The sequence below is a fragment of the Chiloscyllium punctatum genome, chromosome 4 (assembly GCF_047496795.1).
Source record: "Chiloscyllium punctatum isolate Juve2018m chromosome 4, sChiPun1.3, whole genome shotgun sequence".
NCBI lineage: Eukaryota > Metazoa > Chordata > Chondrichthyes > Orectolobiformes > Hemiscylliidae > Chiloscyllium > Chiloscyllium punctatum.
The window spans coordinates 113,305,172-113,321,803 of NC_092742.1; positions in this window are offsets into that span (position 1 = coordinate 113,305,172).

The window sequence follows — 16,632 nt, forward strand, 5'->3', positions numbered from 1 at the left end:
ACACTGTAATCTCCCCCTCCCTGACTGATCCCTACACAACACGGCACTCACCCCCTCACTGACTGATCCCTACCCAACACTGTAATCTCCCCCTCCCTGACTGATCCATACCCAACACTGCACTTACCCCCTCCCTGACTGATCCCTACACAACACTGCAATCTCCCCCTCACTTACAGATCCCTACACAACACTGCACTCACCCCCTCCCTGACTGATCTCTACCTAACACTGCACTCACCCCCTCCCTTACTGGTCCCTACCCAACACTGCAATCAGCCCCTTCCTGACTGATCCCTACCAAAAACTGTAATCTCTCCCTCCCTGACTGATCCCTACCCATCACTGCAATCTCCCCCTTCCTTAGTGATACCTTCACAACTCGGCACTCACCACTTCCCCCCCACCCCACCCCAGAAGGTTAGATCGCATGGAATCCTGGGGGCATTGGCAAGCTGGATACACAATTGGCTTGATGGTAGGAAGCAGAGTGTAACAGTCAGACTGGAGGCCTGTGACTAGTGGTTTGCCTCAGCGGTCAGAGAATCATAGAATCCCTCCTCTGTGGAAACAGGCCCTTCGACCCAACAAGCCGACTGGCCCTCTGAAGATTATTCCACTCAACCCATTCCCCTACTTTATTACTCTACATTCACCCCTGACTAATGCAACTTACTTACTCATCCATGAACACTATAGGCAATTGAGCATGGCCAATTTACCTGACCTGCATATCTTCGGACTGTGGGAGGAAACCGGAGCACCCAGAGGAAACCCACGCAGACATGTGGAGAACGTACAAACTCAGTTGGTGTGGCTTGGTGCCTCAGTGGTTGGCACTGCTGCATCACAGCGTCAGGGACCCGGATTCGACCCCAGCCTCAAGTGACTGTCTGTGTGGAGTTGACACATTCTCCCTGTGTCTGCGTGGGTTTCCTTTGGGTGCTCCAGTTTCCTCCCACAATCCAAAAATGTGCAGGTCAGATGAATTGGCCAGGCTAAATTGCCCATAGTGCTGGGTGCATTCGTCAAGGGTAAATATTGGGCAGGAAGAATGGCTCTAGGTGGGTTACTCTTCAGCAGGTCGGTGTGGACTTGTTGTGCCAAATAGCCTGTTTCCATACTGTAGGAAATCTAACCCTAACAGGATCTAACCCACACAGACCATCCTGTGAGGTTGGAATTGAACCCAGATCCACGGTGCTGTGAGGCAGCAGTTCTAAGCACTGAGCCACTGTGCCACTGAGCTGGTCAGTGCTAGGCCCCTTGCTGTTTGTTATCTATATCAATGATTTGGATGAGGATGTTTTAGGCATGATTCGAAAGTTTTCAGATAACACTAAAATAAGTGAGGAAGGTTCTCAGCAATTGCAACAGGGCCTTGATCAGCTGGGGAATTGGGCTGAGAAATGGCAAATGGTGTTTAGTACAGACATAGGCGAGATCTCGCATTTCGGAAAGTCACATCAAGACTGGGGTTTCATGGGGAATGGTAGGGCCTGAAGGAGTGTAGTGGAACAGAGGGACCTTGGATTCAAGGACACGGCTCTCTGAACTCAGGTAGTCAGGGCAGTGAAGAAGGCTTTTGGCACACTGGGCCCTTCACCAGTCAGGGCATGGAATATTGAAGTTGGGAAGTTCTGTTGTAGTTGTGCAGGATGTTAGTGAGGCCGCACTTGGAATATTGTGTTCAGTTTTATCCAGCTTGCTATAGGAAGGATGTTATTAAACTGCAAAAGGTACACAAGGATGTTGCCAGAACTCAACTCGACAAATATAGAGAGAGTTTGGACAAGCAAGGACATTTTCTTTCATGTGTAGAAGACTGAGGGGGTGTCCTTTTAGAGGTGTTTAAGATCATGGGAGGCATGGATAGGGTGAATGCACTCAGTCTTTATCCAAGGCTTGGGGAATCAAGGATGAAAGGGCATCAGTTTAAGGTGAAAGGGGAAGGTTTAAAGGGAACCTGACGGACAATGTTTTTACCCAGAGTGTGGTACACTTACAGAATGAACTACCAGTGCAAGTGGTCAAGGAGGATACATTTAATAACATTTAAAAGGCACTTGGACAAATACATGGAGAGGAATGTATTGGAAGGATATGGGCCAAGTGCAAGGAAACGGGGTTAGTGTAGATGGGCCAGTTTGGGCCAAAGAGCCTGTATCTATGCTGTAGAACTCTATGACTCTATGAACATACCCAGGTGTCCCATAATACAGAAGCAGCCAAAGCAACACGAACACGAGCCGGTACAATTGTGAAACAGTCCTGCAGAATTTGGCAGGAAGCCAGCCTGGCCGTGCAGTGAAGGATTCCTGGTACAGGAGCTGTGGTGAGATCCCCAAAGAGAACTGGGGAAGGCAGCTGGAAAGCTCACTCCACTGCTGATAGCCTGCAGGACCCCCGGCTGGGATAAGGCAGCTGGGATCCGGTCACCCCAGGGAAACCTACAGGCTGTGACCGAGCTAGGTCTCCGACACAATGAGCAGGACAGAACCGTGCAGGAAAATCTCACCCACATGGGACTACTCCAGTTGCAATTGGGAAGAGCCCAATCCAGTGAAAGGAGGGTCTCTGGGGATGGGGAGGCAGCCTCAGGTTACATTGACAATCTGGAAGGACAGTGTATGAGCTCCAAGCAGCTGCATGGGTCCTGTATGCCTGCAACACTGAGCAACACACATCAGGCTCTAGTAGGGGGTGCCAGGAGCAAATACAATCCCTAGGGAACTAGGACTCCTCCCAGAGTGGGATAATGTGTGCCTTTGGTGTTCTACCTCCCCAGGGAGATAATGACAGGCTCCACACTGACACATCCACACCCGCTCACAGATGGGGACTCCCACTGCCTGTCTCTCAGGTAACTGCACCTTTTGCCCACAGCCCTGACCCACAGCCGGACTCAGATTCCTTGAATCCTGTGGTTACCCAGTTTCAGGCAGCTTATGGTCTCACTCCGTACACAAAAGTCATTCCAGGCACCCAGCTGGTGGGCAGCACCAAAAAGATCCCGTCTCTGTCACAGATACATGTTTGGATGAGATTGACTGACAGTCTGTCATACACAGAGTGGACGCTGAATCGCCATGTGCCTTAGTCCAGCAGGCCATTCAGCCCTCCCTGAGGGCCAACAGCTAGGGAGGGGCATCCATGATGAGATGAAGGCAGTAGTCCTCACTGCTTGAGGGCAGGATAAGGCATATCCTGCACAGGCGCTACATAAATGCAGAACAACAACCAAAGGAATGCCCCTCCCCTCCCCCCGTCAGCTTCACCCGGAGACTCTGGGCCCAGTTTGTCTGGATTTTTGTGGATATGAGCTGCACCTCTCTTAGTGATGAGAAACTGGGCCCGACACTTTGTCTCCCATGTCTCAGAAAGGAGGAGGGACTCCTGGGATTCCAGCCCTCAGACGCGCCTGTCATGAGGCTTGGGCCCTCTGCTAATTAATTGCTGAATACGAAATAGACTTTAGGGATTTCCACATTGTGTTACAGGAGGTCAGGGCTCAGAAGCGATTGGTAGAGTTTCCTGGAGAATGGGTGCATGGTAGTAGGATACCGAGCACACAGCCTGGACTAGGGGTCATTTTCGGACAGTGATATCCCAGGAAGCCCACCAGGGCGAATTCCTCAGAAACAAAATTAAAACGATCCGAGACCAGGAGGGAAGGCTCCTCCCCCAGCTTGTCCCACACATACCATGCTCTCACAATGGACTAGTCACTAAACTCACAGGGAATTCCTTGTTCACGAACATTTATCACAAACTGACACCAATCATAATGAATGTATCAGGGATACAGTAATCAGAGTGGTGTCCTTCCCCATTAAAATAATCATGTTCCCAACTGACCCCCAGGATAATGGGACAAAGGACAGGGATATTTGAGGGAAAACACAGAACCCAGAAAAGTATTTAACAGACAAAACAAAAGAGAACTCCTTTATGATTTAGCCACAGTATACGAGTCCACTCCCAGGGCAGGAGTGTTACCAGTCAGTACGTTGACTTGGCAAATTTGGAGAATAAACTCAGGATCCTGACCCAAACAACTCTCTAATGAACCTGACAAAGACTGAATACAGAAAATCCAGAGGAGACCATGGGACAACTCGTGGAGAATCAGGCTAACCATCATTTAGTGGTCAAACTGGAGGGTCACGCCAACACGGTTCTGTCAACAAAGCCTGGATGACTTACTCCAGTGAATTTTCTAGGTGGTGCAGTCTGCTGCAATTGTGCCTTAGCAGTTAAGGGAATAAATATTTAGGTGTTGAAAAATATACAGTTAAGTGACTGCATTGTCGTGGAGGGTGTCCTGTTCCTTCAGTGGTATTGAAGGTGAACCCACCGAGGCAAATGGAGAGAGTTCTGTTAAACATCTAATTTGTGCATTGCGGACGAGGTAGGCTTCACTGAGACAAGAGTTGAGTTAATAATCAAACAAAAACGACCGACGGACATGTTTTTGTCGTCAACTTCTTTATATGGGCGGTTCAGGTTCTATTTCTCCTAAATACTAGTTCCCAGGACGATTACACGGAGGAATTCAGTTACAGTGAAGTCATTGAATGTCAATCGAATATGATTAGATTCTCATTTGTCAGAGTTACCATTGCTGCATTTGGTCATTCTGTGGATCAATTCGATTCCAAACGCTTTCCGATTTCAAGTTCCAATTCCCATCTGCGCCTGAGATTTCAACCCATTTCCTCGCTGAAATTTCTCCACCTCTCTTAATAAAAAGGATGCTGAAAAGGACAGCAGAGACTTACAAACGTGTTGCTAACTCTGTATAACATGGAGCTTCAAGGAATGATTGTTTAGGCTAGGATTGAAACAAAGGAGATGGAGGGGAGATATAATCACATAATAACAATTATAAACGTTCAATATTCGTAGGATCTTGACAGGATAGATATCGGCAGGTGGTTTCCCTATTCTCTGAGGAGAGCACCAGACGACATGAACACAGATTTAGATATTGCCCATTTAATTCAGAAATGAGGAGTAATTTCTTTGCTCAGGGGCCAAGGAATCTGTGGCATTTTTCAGCAACCGCTGTTGAGACTGTGTTGTTGGGTATTTTCAAATAGTTCCAGATTGTTAATCAGAAAGATGATGAAATTTTGTCGAGGTAAGTGAGCAGAAAGGAGTTGAAGATTATCAGATCAACCATGAGTTCATTGAATGGTGGGTCAGACTCCACGGGCTGAATGGCAAACTTCCACTTTATTTAACATTTGGTCGAATGCCTTATTTTATACATAAGTTCAGCATTGTGAGGGGATGGGATGAATTGATAGAAAACGTTTTATTAAACACTTCAGACAGTTCATGAACAAGGCTCGTAAACACAGGAAGAAGAAATGTGCTCTGACCTGTAGGCAACAAATGACATTGGCCACAGCGCAGGTGGTTGTGTATAGAAGCTGTGATTGCTGAAGAACGTTGGTAGACATTATATAGTTGGCAAGTCAGTAATCACACTGGATGATGGATCGTTGTATTATTCACACACAGCAGGCATTTGTGAAAGAATGAAAGGTCGTTTCATTGGAGAAGTTTTTTGCGGTTCCAATTACAAGTGACTGTTTGAAATACTGATCAGATCATTGTGTGAAGTGTTAGGTTAAAATATTCATTTGCAACCCCACTGGATAAACTTGTGCTCCGGATCTGTTGTTATTTGTTTCTCTTTTTTGATGTAAATTCATAGAAGGACAAAATGAAATGTGTGGGTGGAGGTGGGGGGTGGCGCGGAAGAAAAATGCGTTCCTTCTCATTACACCAATTTAATCTACAATTGAATAGAATGACTGCTCTCACTCTTCATTTCGACTTTAGCGTCGTGTTTATTATTCGTGAATCTCCCGTGCAGTGAAGGACAAGAAAAATACTCTCGATCCAGTGCACCAGAGGTGTGAGGTGCAAAGAAAAACTGCAGTAGCAGTTTGTGAAGTTACCAACCAGAGTGTGACTCGAACCCGTGAATGTGAAGCCCAGCGGTGTAATAAACCAACACCATAATCTGTCGGTCTCCTCTGCACATTTTGTCGAGCGGTGACATATGACCTCATCACAGTTACATGCAGTGAAAGTCATGGATGAGAAATTTCCAGAGGGGAATCGAATCCACACCATTGTGTTTCTGCTTTCACTGGAATTATAATAACAGCAAATTCCAATAAATAGCCATGCTCGTCAGAATGAATAGCTGTCATTGATACATTCTGAGTCAGAGCTGTGTCAGAACGAAACATAGAACAAGAATTTTCCGTCATATTCACACCTACATTTGACTCATAATTTCTTCAGTCACTTTCTCTCTCACGTGAAGAAGCAGCCAAGGAGGGGGCAATAAAGACGATGTTGTGGCTCAATGGCCTTTCTCATGTGGCTGAACCTGAATTGGATTAAATCGCAAGAAACGCTGTTTGTTCATTTCATATTAATTTCGCTGCAACTTCACAATGTTCATTGTAATAATCAGAAGTGAATTAGATTTATCTCATTGGAACGATTGATGTTCTATTCAAATTTACTCCAACTTTATTTCAGCTTAAGGTGAATATTGCTTAGAAAACTAGAGGGTTAAAGTGCAAAGGAAAACCCAACAGTCTTGTTGCTCGTTGCATTGGAAGATTTCACTGAATATTAAATGGGCCAAACATCATGGTGCTTGAACCCACATCTTTAACGCGTGTGATTAAAGCAGGAAGTCGCACTCCAAGCAACTGGTCACTTCCTATTCATTATATAATATCATCCTTTCACAATAAGAAAAATCCATATTGTTCCATTTACAATGCTTCAGGTACATTATTATGCCAAATCTTTCAAAATCCAGAGTTTTTGGAATCGAATCATATTTATCTACACACGTTCACGAAATTTCTTTACATTTAAAGTCAACCAACTTAGACATTGTTTCCCCGCAATATCCGACCGACTACATCCCACCCCTACACCTTTACCTAGCCACACACTGTCTCTCTCTCTCATTGAGAAATTCATTCCTTGTATGCCACCAAATGTGCCTTCGAAATATTTTGTAAAACAGATTCTCGGAGTGACAGCGATTCACTTCTAAGTTGTTCAAAATTTTATCAAACGTTTTGAATGCATGACGTCTAGATGTTTACTTAATTGAAAGAGAGAATTTTCCACCTATTTACTCTATCCAAACATTTCATAACATGAAAAACCCCAATTAAGTCTTTCTTGGTTCAGGGATAACTAGATTAGATTACTTACAGTGTGGAAACAGGCCCTTAGGCCCAACAAGTCCACACCGCCCCGCCGAAGCGTACCCACCCATACCCCTACATCTACCCCTTACCTAACACTACGGGCAATTTAGCATGGCCAATTCACCTCCGGGAGCACCCGGAGGAAACCCACGCAGACACGGGGAGAACGTGCAAACTCCACACAGTCAGTCGCCTGAGGCGGGAATTGAATCCGGGTCTCCGGCGCTGTGAGGCAGCAGTGCTAACCACTGTGCCACCGTGCCGTACTGTTCTAAATTTTCGAAGATAACAAGTAAATAATATCTCATCCTCAGTAAACCCTGTCAGCATCGTCTCTAATGGCTTTACACCCCAGTAAACACCGTCATTATCAATTCTGATCGAATCACAGAATCCACCAGGGCAGAAAGAGCATTTCAGTCAATCGAGCCCGTGTCGACTCTCTGAAGAGCATCTCACCCAAACCTAGCAAGGGGAAGCCTCCCCCTCATGATGTCAAATAAACCTGTTGGATTATAACCTGGCGTCCTGTGACTTCTGACCTTGTCCCTGCGTTACCCGTGGCTAATTCATTAAACTTATTAAATTCACTCCCTGGACACGAGAGGGCAATTTAACTTGGCCAATCAACATAACCCTCAGACCGAACAGCTGTGCGAATTACTGAGCCAATGTTCCATCATCGTCAGCAAAACCTGAATCATTTTTAATGGCTTTATACCCTGATAACTCAGCCTCAGCAAAGCAAATGAACCAAAATTCAATGTATTGAAACACCACTCTGCTTTACGTTCTGATTCGTGCTGCGGGAAATGTTTCTGCACTCATATTTGAATTCTTATACGCTGTTTCTTCCTCACCTTCCTGCTTCCAATAAACACTTCAATCCGGAACAAGTCTGTCAAATGCTTTTCATTCCAACACAGTAACAAGGTGCAGTTTGCAGAGGTCACGTGCTTGCACTTACACTGACACTCTGCCTCCCTGAGAGCTGCAGTCCTTCCCCACCTTGATTCAGGCAGCACTGTCCTTCCTGTGACATGCCCTATCGAGAATGGAAGGAGAGGTATCAATACCCGCACTTGGGACCGGGGCAACAATTTTAAAATATTTACACTGTCCCCAGTGGAGAACTGAGCTCTGTGTCAGGCGGGGACACTAGCCACTCTACTACCGAGGACAAGAGTGTCAAAGGAGGCCCTTCAACAAATTGTGGCCACATTTGTCAAAAACAATGCCTAATGAACTGAATCCCAATTCACAATGCTTATCCGACAGTCTAATATGTTTTGGCATCACAAGTTCACATCTGAATATTTGTTCAGGGTATAAGGGTTTCTGCCGCTCTGAACAATGCAGACAGCAGATTTCAAATTCCAACCCCCCGCTGGCTGATATAGGTGTTCCGCACATCTTCTCAAACCATTCTGCCCTTCTCCTTAAATCTCTGGCTCCTGCTGATCGATCCCTCCATCAATAGCAAAGTCCTTCAGTCCACCCTGTCTATACCCTAACTCGATCTGTCTTGTCCACATCTCCTTTGCACTGCGACAAACACTCCACTCTGTCCTGTCTTTCTTCCTAACTGAAACTCTTCAGACCAAACAATATCCCGGTAAATAACTCCTGCAATTTTCTCAGTGTGATCACATCCCTGCTATACCGTGACTTGCAAAACTGCACACAACACTCTTGCTTGAGCCTAATGAGCATTTGTTTAAAAATTTCTGCATTAGTATGACGGCGATTCTGGCTAAGCAGAATTTATTACCCATTCCGAATTGCCCAGAGGGCAGTTGAGACTCAACCATATTGCTATGTGTCTGAAGTCACGTGCAGCCCAGACCAAGTAAGGATAGCAAATTCCAATCCGAAATGACATTAATGAAGCTGATTTTTTTTCAACAATTGTCAATGGATATATATTAGTCTTTAGATTCTTCCTTGCAGATACTTATTAAATCCAAATTTGACGATCATGGCATGGTGGGATTCAAGCTCGAGTACCCAGACTATTACCTCGGTCTCTGGATTATCAGTCCTATGAAATTATCACAAGACCAACGCAGAAAGCCACAAAAGCTGATCTTTAACAATAAAATATCTTTTCACCAAAACTGCCCTGGGTCTTTTCCATGAGCCTGACGCTCCAATTGTCTCTGTCCTAAGTCAGTAAAAGCTGCTACATGGGGATTGATTTCACAACCGCGGTATCCAAATGGATCGATTTGTTTCAAGGTCCCGATTGTTGGATTAGGGCACGTTCACCCAACAACAGTGACCGCAGCACAGACAGAACAGTATGAATGGAAAAAAGAGTGATAGACTGTGCATTGTCTCAGAGAAATGGAGGAGGGACGGAAAGAAAGTTTAATGATTGTGGGAAGGAGATAAATCTCTTTCTACGGGTGTGTTTGAATACTGATATATGAGATTTGAGGGAGCGGAATTTGAAGGTAAAACAATTAATTTCTTAGCATGTGTCACACAAAGTACAACGGAGAGAACACTTCGTGGCCTGATTTGGTTTCAAATCGAGGTTGCTGTGGTCCCCATGCAAAATACCGACAACCACGATCACAGTAACCACCGAACAGGATGCTTGCAAGCAGCAAGAAGTATATGAGCAGAGGAAATGTTCGGAAGAACAACAAACAGTGACAGACATGTGGGAACTGAGAATGGGCTGAATCTTTAAGTTCGGTGTCCTCAGAGGCTGTGGAGATCCCTTGAAAGAAAAGGTTGAAAAGTAAGATTGATAGATTTCGACAAAACATTAAAGACTCGCGGGACAGTACAGGATATTGTTGAAATGTATGCTTGAATAACATTTTAGCTTAACATCGGCACAGCCGCCCAGATCCAACCGGAAATGGGGATGAGAATGAGTGAGCAGAGTTACTCTCTGTCTCCAGTGATCCAATAGGTGAGCGTGCGTCCTCCTATGATGGTATAGATGCGCAAGAATTTCCTCGGTTGAGTGTGCTCCTTATCAAGGGAATGGTTGTCCCCGTTTATACTCTCATAGCGATCTACAGTGCATCTTGCTAAGACAGCTGAGTGGCAAAACTGGAGCGTGTTGAGCACTTAACTTTGCAGTGGTGAGTTTAAAAGATGATTTTGCTATTTGGATCTGTGTTTCCGACACTGGCGGTGGCAGCTACATTTGCTTGCATCAGCTCAGTATCAGTTTCTTCCACACAGTCAAGACTTCAACCTGGAGAAGGTGGTGTTGGGATGATATTTTAAACATTCGTCCTTGGCGATTGGAACACGGAAACGGTGATGTTTAAGTTCGACGAATAAAACCTGGAATGCAAGCCTGACCTCAGGAACAGAGATCATGACTTTAATTTCCTGCAATCCCATTCATTCATATCCCTTATGCAGGAGATTCTACCATCTTCACCCAGTCCTGCCTACGAGAGACTCCAGGACCAGAAAAACAAGAGCTGACCCTTAATTCAAGAATCTACACCGCGTGAGGAAGCAGTCTAATCGGCCCTTCCAGTCCACACCGTCCATCCGAAGCGCATCCCACCAGACCCCACGGTATTCCCTATCCCATAAACCTGCATTTCCCATTGTTGATCCCTGTAACTGGCACATCTTTGGTCAGAGGGAGAAATAAAAACGCAAACACGCAGAGAATGTGTAGACTGCCCACAGACAGACACCCGAGGCTGGGATCGCACTCGGGTTTGAGGTGCAGCCAGACAGCAACGAACGAGGGGCAACGAATAATTGTTGTCCTGACCAGTCATACTCACACCCTGTGGGTGAATGAGAAAGAATGAAAACACATTCACAACATGGAAAACAGGATTTGTATCTGTGTAGACACAATGTGAAAGGATTGTTCACCCTGGGTAGAAAAAAAGGAGGCCGATACCATACAGAAAGCAGGGCAATTTGGAAACTGCTGGAAGGGATTCAATTAACCACAGAAATGGAAACTCATTTAATCAGTAACACTGGGGAGAGACCGTTCACCAGTCCCGTGTGTGGGAAGGGATCACTGAGTATAAGAACCTCCGGAGCCTCCAGCAGGATGACATATCCCATCAGATGTTCGATTATGCTGTCAATGCTGCTGTTAATCCCAACCAGCTATTTGTTCCATAGCGTCAATCATAGAATCATACAGCATGAAAACAGGCCCGTCAGTCCAACCAATCCATGCTGAACATACTGCCAAACTAATCTCGTCCCATCTGTCTCCTGCTGTACCCGCTGAGTGGTTATAATGCCCTTGTAGTGTTATTACTGTGGTGTTAACCAAAAACCCTGGTAATATTTTGGGAACAAAGGATTCAGGTCCTGGCATGACTGGTGTTGGAGTTTGAATTCAATAAGCACCTAGAATTGAAGAGTCTCGTGATGACCTGAAACAGTTGTGTAGAAAATCCCATCTTATTCACTCATGGAGTTCGGGAAGCAACCTGCCATAGTCATCTGCTCCGTCCCACAGGAGACTCCAGATGGATAATATCGTGGTTGACTCTTAAATGTCCTCTGGGAAATAACTGACGTACTAGGCATGAATAAATTTATTTTAAAAATCCCACTTTCCCATTCATGTTTGGAATCAATTGTCCATTAAATGTTGCAAACATACCCTCATCCATCACTTCCTCAGCAAGTTAATTACACACGTAAAACACCTGCCTTTTTTAAAAAAAGAATCTCTCTTTTCATCTTAAACATATGCTCTCTCGCCTTGAAATCCCCCTCCTGAGAAAAGGCCGCTATCGTTAACTCTAAACTTGCCTCTCAATAATTCATAAACTTCTGTCAGATCGCCGCTCAAACCCCTAACCGAGAGTGAAAACAGTCTCTACTAAGAGAAAATGAGAACTGCAGATGAGAGATCAGAGTCGAGAGTGTTGTGCTGGGAAAGCACAGCAGGTCAGGCAGCGTCTGACGAGCAGGAGAATCGACGTTTCGGGGAAGAGCCTGGTGAACAACACTTGCGCGAAAAAAATGATTCTCCTGCTCCTCGGATTCTGCCTTACCTGATGTGGTTTTCCAGCACCCCGATCTCGAATCTGAAAATGGTCTCAGCCTATCCAGCCTTTCATTAGAACTCAAACCTTCCACAGGCAACATGTGTGTATACCTTTTCTGAACCTACTCCAGCTGAATAATATCATTCCTACAACTGGGCGATTGAACTGGACATCATATTCCAGAAGACGCCTCATCAATGTCCTGCAAAACTTCACCATAACGTCCCGACTCCTATACACAAAGGACTGAACAATGAAGGGAAGTTTGGTAAATGCCTTTAAACCATCTTGTCTGTAGGTAATGCAAATGACAAGGAATTATGTACCTGCATCCCGAGTTTCCGTGTTCTCCAACATACGCATAGCCATACTCTTTTTGTTGTACCAAAATGCAATACCTTCCATTTATCCAGATTGAACTCCATGTTACATTTTTCAGTCCAACGACTCATTTGATTAAGATCCTTTTGAATCTTAGATAATCTTCCTCACTGTCTACAATTCTGACATCGCTTATAAACCTACAAAACACGCCTGCAGTGAGTTCCACTGTTTTCTGATATCGATCAATGATTCATATTTACTTGTCGTGGCCGTGATTTAGCAGTGTGCAGGTCATACAGTCATGCAATTAACCATGAGAAAGAAAGACGCAGACTACAGGGAGATATTAAACAATTGGAAATAAAAATGGTGAAAGCAATTCATTGCAGGGAAGTTGGTGATAGTGAAGCAAAATTAAACTTCAAACCAGCTGCCCCCGCTCCAGTTGTGGCATTCAGCTGTCTCAGCAAGATGCACTGTAGATTGCTGTTATTATTAACGGGAACAAATTTTCTCTTCTGCCCCGCCTTTGACCAGAAGCACTCCCAACCTCGGAATTGCTTGCGCCTCTAAACCATCATAGAAATACCGTGCATTCACCGGTTGTGTCACTGGAGCCATCGAGTATCTCTGCGACCTCATTCCCATCCCGATTTCAAGTTGGTTCTTCGCGACTGCGTCACTCAGTTCCTCTGATTCTTGGGGTGGGAACTGGGACTATGTGTCAGCAGTGGTTACTGCCTTGTGTGGGGAGCTGGTGAAGGAGCCAATGTTAAACTGCATTGCTATTGAAGTATACATTTCAACAAAAGCTTGGTAAAAACAATGAGTGCAGATGCTGGAAACCAGATTCTGGATTAGTGGTGCTGGAAGAGCACAGCAGTTCAGGCAGCATCCGAGGAGCAGTAAAATCGACGTTTCGGGCAAAAGCTCTTCATCAGGAATAAAGGCAGAGAGCATGAAGGGTGGAGAGATAAGTGAGAGGAGGGTGGGGGTGCGGAGAAAGTAGCATAGAGTACAATAGTTGAGATGGGGGAGGGGATGAAGGTGATAGGTCGGGGGGAGGGCGGGGTGGATAGGTGGAAAAGAAGATAAGCAGGTAGGACAAGTCAGGACACGTCATGGGGACAGTGATGAGCTGGAAGTTCAGAACTAGGGTGAGGTAGGGGAAGGGAAATGAGGAAACTGTTGAAGTCCACATTGATGCACTGAGGTTGAAGTGTTCCGAGGTGGAAGATGAGGCGTTCTTCCTCCAGGCGTCTGGTGGTGAGGGAGTGGCGATGAACGAGACCCAGGACCTCCATGTCCTCGGCAGAGTGGGAGGGAGAGTTGAAATTTTGGGCCACAGGGCAGTGTGGTTGATTGGTGTGGGTGTGCCGGAGATGTTCCCTAAAGCGCTCTGCGAGGAGGCGCCAAATGTCCCCAATGTACAGGAGACCGCACCGGAAGCAACGGATGCAATAAATGATATTGGTGGATGTGCAGGTAACAAAAGCTGCACTGTCCCCGGAGTCTTTGATGTTTTGGAGAAATCTATTTACCTCAGCCTTCAGCACATTAACTATGGAATCACCAGGACCTCTGTGGGCACCAATGTAAAACGGTCAGCCCATTCTGAGTTCCCACATATTTGCCACTGTTCACGAAGCACGAATATTTTGCATTTGGTGCTCTGCCTAACATTTCTTATGATGCTGTACTTAGGGTGCATGCTAAGGGCGTTTGTCTGTGTGGTGCCGTGATCGTATAGTGGTTAGTACTCTGCGTTGTGGCCGCAGCAACCTCGGTTCGAATCCGAATCACGGCAGTAATCGCTCTATTTGTCCCAGTCTTTTGTGAAACACAAAGGAATCAGTTGTTTTAACGTTTTGATTTTCTCCAAGGTGATGTTATTTTCCTTCAAGCTCTGCTCGCTCACATCTCTGTGCTTCATATGTCAGAATTCAAAACCACCCGTTCTCAGAGATTTCTTCCCTCCTACGATCACTAACCGAACTTTCCATCCCATACCCCCATTTCATTAATTTGGAGATGCCGGTGTTGGAATATGGTGTACAAAGTTAAAAATCACCCAACACCAGGTTATGATCTTACAGGTTTAATTGAAGCACTAGCTTTCGGAGCACTGCTCTTTCATCATGTGTTTGTGGAGTCATTTCCTATTTCACTAAGGCATTGCAGAATCTATTACAGACTCTCACGTTGATACCGATCAGTCTGTGTGGCTGGGGTCACTGTTGGTGGGTGACCGTACCCCAACCCCACCATCGGGACCTGTAGGCATTTGGTTACCGCTGTTGTGAGTTCAATCCTCATGTCGCAGCTTTTACCGACATGGACAAGATATTACTGGGGGGTCAAGCTCAGGAAAATGGCACAGAACAGTATCGGGGAAAAGCGACTTCATTGGATATGATCAGTTTCACTGCATTTCTGCAATGGCCGAGCGCTTTTCCCACTGAACACTGGACTGTTTATTCAGACACCATGGACTCGGGTTTGACTCAGACCATGCTCGGTGGTAGAACTGTTCAATAAATATCTGGAATTACGAATCTAAAAACTCCTATATATCCATGTTCAATTGTTGAAAAAAAACATCTAACGTCATTTAAGGAATCAAACTGCCATTCTTACCTGCTTGGGCCTCCATGTGACTCCAGACTCACTACAATATGGTTGAGTCTCAACAACCCGCTGTGCAATTAGGGATGGCAATAAATACTGCCGAACCAGCGACGCCCTCATACTGTAAAGGATAAGAAAAAAAAGTTCATTCGGCTCTATCTAGATTACTTAGCGCAGTTCTGCAATTCAGAGTACTGCAAGGATGTGATTGCACTGGGAACGTTGCAAAGGATTCACTGGGATATTGTCTGGGCTGAAGAGTTTTAGTTGTGAGGAGTTCACTGGGGTTGTTTGTCGCCAAGCAGAGGAGATTGGAGAAGACATGACTGAGATGTACAAAATAATGAGGGATATGGATAGGATAGACTGAAAGAAGCGTTTGTTATTGATGGCGAGTTCGAACACTGGGGCCAAGAGATTTCGGAAAAAGGCAGAAAGTTTTGAAATCTTGGAAATCTTGATTCAGTTCGTAAAGCAGTTGTGTTGTACAAGTGTGGCCACAACTGGCTGAAGGGCCACCTTCGATGTCGTTGTCCTCCACAGTATCGCGGTTAGTATCCCCGCCTGTCACAGGGCTCAACTCTCCGCTGGGGGCATCGTAATGGTTTTAAACCTGTCGCTTTGTTCGCAACTGAAAGTTATTAATGCTTGGCCTTCCATTCTCGATTGGACATGTCACAGGACGGACAGTGCTGTCTGAATCAGCGTGGAGACGGACTGCAGCTCCTGGAGAGAGAGAGTGTCAGTGACAGTGCAAACACGTAACTTCAGCAAACTGCACATTGTGTTTGCCTTACAATGAAATCCATTTTATACAGTTGTTCCTGACTGATGTGCTTATTTAAAGCAAGAATCTGAGGAAGAAAACAAAGTAAACCCATTCAGATCTGAGTGCAGAAACATTTCCAGCAGCACTAACGAGGTTGTACAGCGTAGAACCGCGTTTGGATGGATTGAATTCGGGTTGGTGGGCGCAGCAGGCTTTCACTGGGATGAGTTACCAGTGTGTAAAGCCATTACACATGATACAGATAGTGTTCAATGTGATGGCACACTACAGTGGTTCGCACTGCTCTTAGGTCTGTAGGTTAGGTGGATTGGCCATGTTAAATTGGGCTGATGTGTCCAGGGAGTGACTTCAGTAAGTTAAGTGAATTATCCATGGGTAACGCAGTGATAAGGTCACACGATGCCAGGTTTTATTCCAGCAGGTTTATTTGAAATAACAAGCCAGAGGCCTGTGTGGATAAAAACGGGAGCTAGATCTGGTTGAGATGCTGTTCAGAGTGTCCCTATAGAATCTATTGGCTGAATTGTACTTTCTGCATTGTAGGGAATCTGGGATTCGATCAGAGGACACTGCCAGCGTTCACTGGGCTGCTAAGACATTGGAGACAATGCTGACGGCGTTT